This window comes from Neoarius graeffei, chromosome 5, assembly GCF_027579695.1.
Source record: "Neoarius graeffei isolate fNeoGra1 chromosome 5, fNeoGra1.pri, whole genome shotgun sequence".
Taxonomy (NCBI): domain Eukaryota; kingdom Metazoa; phylum Chordata; class Actinopteri; order Siluriformes; family Ariidae; genus Neoarius; species Neoarius graeffei.
Genome location: NC_083573.1, coordinates 15,164,206 through 15,171,819, shown reverse-complemented (window position 1 = coordinate 15,171,819; position 7,614 = coordinate 15,164,206).

The following is a 7,614-nucleotide window of genomic DNA, read 5'->3' as shown; positions in this document are numbered from 1 at the left end:
GTGAAAAGCCTTCTCAAAGTCAGCAAAATTGATGTAAAGTTGCCTCTGCCACTCTGTGCATTGCTCAATGATGTTACGAAGTGCAAAGATCTGGTCTATACATCCTCTTCCCTTTCTAAAACCTGCCTGCTCTTTACAAAGTTGTTGGTCCACTGCACATGTTAGACACTGAATGATAACTTTTGCCAATATTTTACTAGGGATTGGCAAGAAAGTGATTCCACGCCAGTTGCTACAGTCTCTTAGGGTGCTTTTCTTCAGAATCTTCACAATTACTCCCTTTGTCCAGTTATCAGGAACCTTCTTTCTCTACCAGTTGATGGCAAAGATGATGGCAGAACTCTGGCTGCAAATATTGGGTCTGCCTTGAACAGTTCTGCATTGAGGTTGTCTTGACCAGGGGCTTTTCTGTTCTTCAAGGTCTTTATAGCTGCTGTTATCTCTTTTTTAGTTGGTGGTTCAATATTAATGTCCATATCATTTTCTGCTGCCTGTATGTCTGCCTCTATTGTTGATGGTGGTCTGTTTAAAACTTCACTAAAGTGCTCTGCCCATCTGGTGTCTTGCTCTGCCTCTGTCATAAGAAGTCATCCTTGTTTGTCTGTGATTGGTGCATCGCTAGTTCCTCTATACTTGCCACACACTACTCTGGTGATATTATACACCTTTCCTTGTTCGCCTCTTTGGACTGCATCTTCTGCCTCTCTTGCAAGGTTGTCTATAAATGCTCACTTGTTTGCTCTGACCATTCGTCTGACTTCTTGGTTTACTTCCTGATATTGAAGCTTATACCTTTCTTTCAATCAGTCAGATTTTGCATTGATCATCTGCTTCTTTATAGTTCTTCCTTTTTCAATTACTTGCCAGGTGTCTGATGTTATCCATTCTCTCCTTTTCCTCTGTTGGGTTCCTAAGCATGCTTCACTTGTTTTCAGGTAGGCAGTTTTTGCATGTTTCCATTTGGTGTTGACTTCATCTGTGTCAGGATGTCTATGATCTTCCATGTTTGTCAGTACTTGAAACCTGTTCTTTAGCTGTAACATAAACACATTCTTCACTTTTGGATCTCGCAATTTCTCCATGTCACACTGTGGCCTTACTGTTTTCTTTGCTCCTGTTTTCCTCAGTTTCACTTTCACTACTGATACTACAAGGTGGTGGTCACTACCAATGTCAGCTCCTCATTTTACCCTCACATCAAGCAGTGATCGTATGCAGGTACCATTAATCAGCAGGTGGTCGATCTGATTTTGGTCTCTTCCATTCAGTGAATACCATTTCAACTTATGAATGTCTCTGTGTGAAAAAAGAGTCCCTCCAACAACGAAATCATAGGTGGTACAAAGTTCTAATAGCTTTTCGCCATTTTCATTCATATTACTGCAGCCCTCTTTTCTCATGGCTCTCTCATAAGTGTTGTTGTTGTTTCCAACTTTTGTGTTCATGTCTCCCATCACAATTTTCAAATCATGTCTTGGTACATTTTCCAATTCAGCCTGCAATTGCTCATAAAATTCACCTTTGGTGTCTTCATCATCATCATTTGTTGGACTGTAACACAAGATAATAGTAGTATTGACCTGCTTCCCTTTCATTCTGTTCTTGATGAGTCTGCTACTGACAGGGTTCCACTCAATAAGGCTTTTCTCTATTCCTTTCTTCAGTATGATGGCTACTTCCTCACAATGCTGGTTATCCCTTCCTGAATATAACACTGTTTCACCTGTGATGGTTCTCAGTCTTCCTGACCCTGTCCATCTACTCTCACTTATGCCAAGAATATCCAAGCTATAATGTCTCATCTCAGATGTAACCTGCACTAATTTCCCTGTGTCATATATTGTTCTTATATTCCAGAGTCCTATCTTGGTCTTGGTTTTGGCTCTCAGAACTTCCATCCTCCTGTCAGTGTCTTCTTTGTAGCCTTCACCATTGACAATCATACGAGTCTCTTGGAGTGACTCTGGAAGCCCATCGCACCCAGTGTTGTTTGTTGGCCTTTCTATTGTTGTTTCCATAGCAATAGAGTTTTTACGGGATGGGGTTGTTAGCCCTATGCCCAACCCCCAACCTGGAGGACCAGGGATCATCTTAGTCTGGTCTCTACACCTCAACCTGTCCGATATGATTGAATCTATGGCATACGGTAGGTCTCAGGGTCATCGAGACATGCAAGTCCCCATACAAGGTGATGATCTGGTGGAGGGCTCTGGATAAAAGTGTCTGCTAAATGCCATTAAAGTAAAGAAACAGTTGAGGCATGCGCTATGTGCATGTTATTTTTAACTTTGCATTCTTGAGGATATGGAAAACAGTGAACTTCATAACAGCTTATCATGACCAGAATAATGGAGTTACAAGTTAGCTTCATTAAGCCAAGGCAGTACCAGGGCAGCACCAGAGATTTTCTTTTGCTGGTGCTATGGAGTTCCTTAACTTTTCAGTGATGGTGCTCTGAACTTTAAGATTTCCCATTAATGTGCCGGTCGCCACAGTTTAATTACCCCCACTAAAAAGGTTTTGTTTGTTTGTTTGTTTGTTTGTTTGTTTGTTTGTTTGTTTGTTTGTAAACAGGATTGCGCAAAAACTACTGGCCCGATTTTCATGAAATTTGGTGTAGCATTGGCCAAGGAAGAACTAGGGTTAAAATTTGGAGCGGATCGGACTCACAGGGCAGCTCAACAAATTTAGTTTCACTTTCGCTAAAGTTGCAGCATTTGGCCTTGGCAGAGGTCTATGCTTTCTGAGTGCCCTTACCCACGTGCATGCACTGTTACAATACAAGGCGAGATATTCAGCTCATGGTATGTAAGTGTAAGGTTTACAAGCCAGCCTTCACAAACACACTTCTGGATATAAAATTTCACACAATGAACCCATGGCCAGGGCTTGCACACAAGCAGCAAGCAACAGACAGAGTTTGTGCACATTTCAGCCTCAGGTTCTGAGATCACAGACATGCTGTCAGTTACCAACACCTCAACTAATGAATCAACAGTATTCTGCTCCATAGACCTAATAGTACAGGTTATAAGCAGAAGGGTTGTTCAGATTGTGAAGAAAGCACCAAATTTGGCATATAAGTTCCTTATAACATATAAAATTATTTAAGGGGTGGACACACATGAAACCAATAATTTGAAGGGGTGTGCCAGCAATTAATTCAACATGGCTGCCATTGTACCGGAAGTGCCCTTGTTTCTGGGATGTCTAGAAGATGTTTGAGCCATTGACGGAATGCCTTCACCATCTATCCTCTGCACCAGCTGAACTTGACATGGAGGACATTGTCACTATCCAAAGGTTTGTTGTTCTGCTTTATAGCAGAACTAGTGAGTTGGGCATTGTCAATGAAGCAAGGAAGGAAGCACCTGTTTGCTCAGGGGTCAAGAACATTTGAGAGCATACCCCCAACAGAAGGGGCCCTGCTGCAGCACTGCAAGCGAGCAGTCTACCAAGGTGGTCATATCTGGGGGCAAACACTAGAACTGAACCCTGTGCTTCCTAATCCCGGTGATTGGGGATGGAAGCATTCCAAGAACAGCTGGCAACCATATTGGACAGCACTTCCAGAAGCCATAAATGCCTGCTATGAGCTCATTCATTGTGGCTGCAAGAAAGCATGCAGGGGACAATGTAAGTGCAAGCATAATGCACTGGCCTGCACAGAGCTCTGTGTTTGTGAAGGTGGCTGTGCAGTGATCGCATGCATGCTGCTGTCTAAACAACACTTATGGCCCTTTTCCACTACCCTTTTTCAGCTCACTTCAGCTCGCTTCAGCTCACTTCAGCCCGACACGGCTCGCGTTTCGACTACCAAAAACCAGCACGACTCAGCTCGTTTCAGCCCTGCTTAGCCCCTAAAACTCGCACCGTTTTGGAGTGGGGCTGAAGCGAGCCAAGCCGTGCCGAGTGAGGTTGGGGGCGTGAGCAGACACTCCCCTGTGCACTGATTGGTGAGGAGGCGTGTCCTCACATGCCCACACACGCCCCGCAAGCGCGCTGGGATCTGTAAACACCGCAAACCCGGAAGAAGAAGAAGAATTACGAATTACGAGAATTTCTGAAGCCTTATGCGCCTCGCCTCATCTATACGCTCTTGCCAGTATCTGTTGGCGTTGTCGGTGACAACAAGCCACAGCACCAAGACCAGCAACACTAACGACTCCATGTCCTCCATGTTTATTGTTTACTATCCGGGTCGTGAGACTACCACTTAAAAGATCACTGAATCAGTGACATACAGAGCATCGTGGACGAGTTCGCGGAGCGCAAGGCTCGTCGTATGCCCTTCAAATAATGCGCGCAGTAGGCTATTGATGTTTTATTATGAGCCATGTACAGTATGTCACCTAATGTTTTTTTATTTCTGAGTTACATATTCGTTTGAAGGACTTAATGTACAAAATAACATAGTTGCACCCCGTAGTGTTGAAATTGGTAAACACAGTGCATTCAGTGAGGTTTGCACCGCCCTCCTTTTATTTCTGACTCTTCCTGTCACCGTTGCAACCTCTGAGCGCTCATTCGTATGCCCTTCAAATAATGTGCGCAGTATAGGCTATTGATGTTTTATTATGAGCCATGTACAGTATCCTAATGTGTTTTTGTTTCTGAGTTACATGTTCGTTTGAAGGACTTGATGTACTAAATAACATAGTTGCACCCGGTAGTGTTGAAATTGGTAAACACCGCAGTTGCGGACATTTTGTAGCCTAAAATGATGTTATGATAAGCTTTAATAAAGGGCCCGGTCATTTGCCCCGCCCCCGGCCCGGCTCTGACTTGTTCCGCCACTGTCACTGATGTCACTGTTTGCGCTGCTTAACGACATCACGTGACGTCCACCCACTTTCGCTAACTCCACCCAATGTGTCCACCCACTTCCAGCCAGCACGGTTCAGCGCGGTTGTAGTCGAAATGCAACTCCAACAGCCCCGCTCAGCTCGACTCAGCTCGACTCGGCACGGCACGGCTCAGCCGCGTTTGTAGTGGAAAAGCGGCATTATACTCAGCAGCATGGATCAAGATCAAGAAATGACTCATAGATATTCTGCTGTAGAATGAAACTGATTTGCAAGAGAATTGGTTCCTTTGTCTTTGACTTCACTCTAACCTGTTATAATGCAGTGTCATCAAAAGACATGTATATACGCAGCTAGCTGAAAATAAGCTGCTTACTTATCTCTTTGGAATTATGCGTTGTTGAAATTGTTTTCTTGTTACATTCACACTGGCTTGCCATGGAACTGAACAGTCACTGTAAAACATCAAAAAACATAGATCGACAGATACCCACAATGTGAGAGCTTATATGTTTAAGTATTTTTTATATTTTGCAAGTAAACATCACCACCTGGGTTCTGTCCAGCGCCAGCTCATGAGTGTGATAACAAAATATCATTGTATATTTGTTAATTTGTTTGTATTATATAAATACCTGAAAGGTGTTTGCTAAAAGGAAACAAAAATGAATACACATTAATTTGTCAGAGGCTAATTTGCAAGACATTAATGTTAAATAACATGTTGTTAACCTAATGTAACTTCTACTAGAACTAAACATCACAGAAATTGCTATTATTGCCAGTTCATGGGTTACTACACATTGGCAGTTTATTTCTATACCCACTTATCGTATGTGCAGATGTGCTAGTAGATATCCATCCATCCATCCATCCATCCATCATCTGTAGCTGCTTATCCTGTTCTACAGAGTCGCAGGCAAGCTGGAGCGTATCCCAGCTGACTATGGACGAGAGGCGGGGTACACCCTGGACAAGTCGCCAAATCATCGCAGGGCTGATACAGAGACAAACAACCATTCACACTCGCATTCACACCTACGGTCAATTTAGAGCCACCAATTAGCCTAACCTGCATGTCTTTGGACTGTGGGGGAAACCAGAGCACCCGGAGGAAACCCACGCAGACACGGGGAGAGCATGCAAACTCCACACAGAAAGGCCCTCGCCGGCTGCTGGGCTCGAACCCAGGACCTTCTTGCTGTGAGGTGACAGTGCTAACCACTACACCACCGTGCCGCCCCTGCTAGTAGATATATATGCAATAATATGCAGTCTATTACAAATATAGGTTGCTGTTATGATTTCTTAATTTTTTAGAATAGCAAAGCCTCTTTATGTGTATATGACAATAATTGAGGTAACCAATCTGTCACAAATGTGTATGTTTCATATCAAAACAAGCCAATTTAGTAATGAGCTAATTATATATTCATAATTGAAATAGTTTCTTTTGGTCAGATACAAAATTAGTATTTCATTTTCAATTAAGATAAAGAATGTTGCTATATGAATATAGTAGTCTTAATTTACATCATGGCGGCACGGTGGTGTAGTGGTTAGCGCTGTCGCCTCACAGCAAGAAGGTCCGGGTTCGAGCCCCGTGGCCGGCGAGGGCCTTTCTGTGTGGAGTTTGCATGTTCTCCCCGTGTCCGCGTGGGTTTCCTCCGGGTGCTCCGGTTTCCCCCACAGTCCAAAGACATGCAGGTTAGGTTAACTGGTGACTCTAAAATTGACCGTAGGTGTGAATGTGAGTGTGAATGGTTGTTTGTGTCTATGTGTCAGCCCTGTGATGACCTGGCGACTTGTCCAGGGTGTACCCCGCCTTTCGCCCGTAGTCAGCTGGGATAGGCTCCAGCTTGCCTGCGACCCTGTGGAACAGGATAAAGCAGCTAGAGATGATGAGATGATGGGATGAGAATTTACATCATCATCCACGTTTTGACAATGTTTTTCATGTATGCAAATGAGCTCATTATGTATTCATTTGCATGGAAATCTCATTTTCTTGTACAGAAATGTATTAAATATGTAATCAAAGTGGTTCATTTTATAATAAAGCTAGTTTCAGAAGTTTCAAGGCAGAAATGTGTTGATGGTTCAGTTTTTTTCCCATTCTTTCCTGCATTTTCACACCTTATGGCAGCCATTTTGAACATGAGGTGCCACGCCCACTCATTATGCATATTTCACGTGTGTCCACCCCTAAATTTATTAAGCTTGGCCTAAAGGTTATCCATGCCAACTTTCATGCTTTCTTCACAATCTGAACAATTGGTCCAGTTTTTGGACCTTAGAACCTGTACTATAATGTTATATGAATATATTTATTTTTTATTTATGAATTATAGTTTTCATACATTAAAAATTCAAAATAAACCGCAGAAATTTTGGGGGGTGCTAAGGGGTTCTATGGCTTTCCTGGGGTAGCTGCAGCACCCCAAGCCCCTCCCTGGCTCTGCCTAGCTTACTGCTGTGAAGGTAGAAACTTTTGTTAGATAGAAAATTTTGGTAGGGAAGTCTGGTGGCACAATGGGTAACATTGCTGTGTCACAGCTCCAAGGTTCAAGTCTGAGCTTTGTTTATTGTCTGTGTGGAGTTTCATGTGTTCTCCCCATGTCTGAGTGGGCTTTTCCTCTGGGTTGTCTGATTTCCTCCCACCAGTGGTAGGTGGATTGAGAACTAGTCTTAATTGCCCTGGGTGTGAATGAGGGTGTTTTCTCTTCACCTGCAATAATAATAATAAATCAAAATTCAAGAGAAAAATATTTATTTCACTGTTTTGATCCACTTTTGACCACTGCAGAAT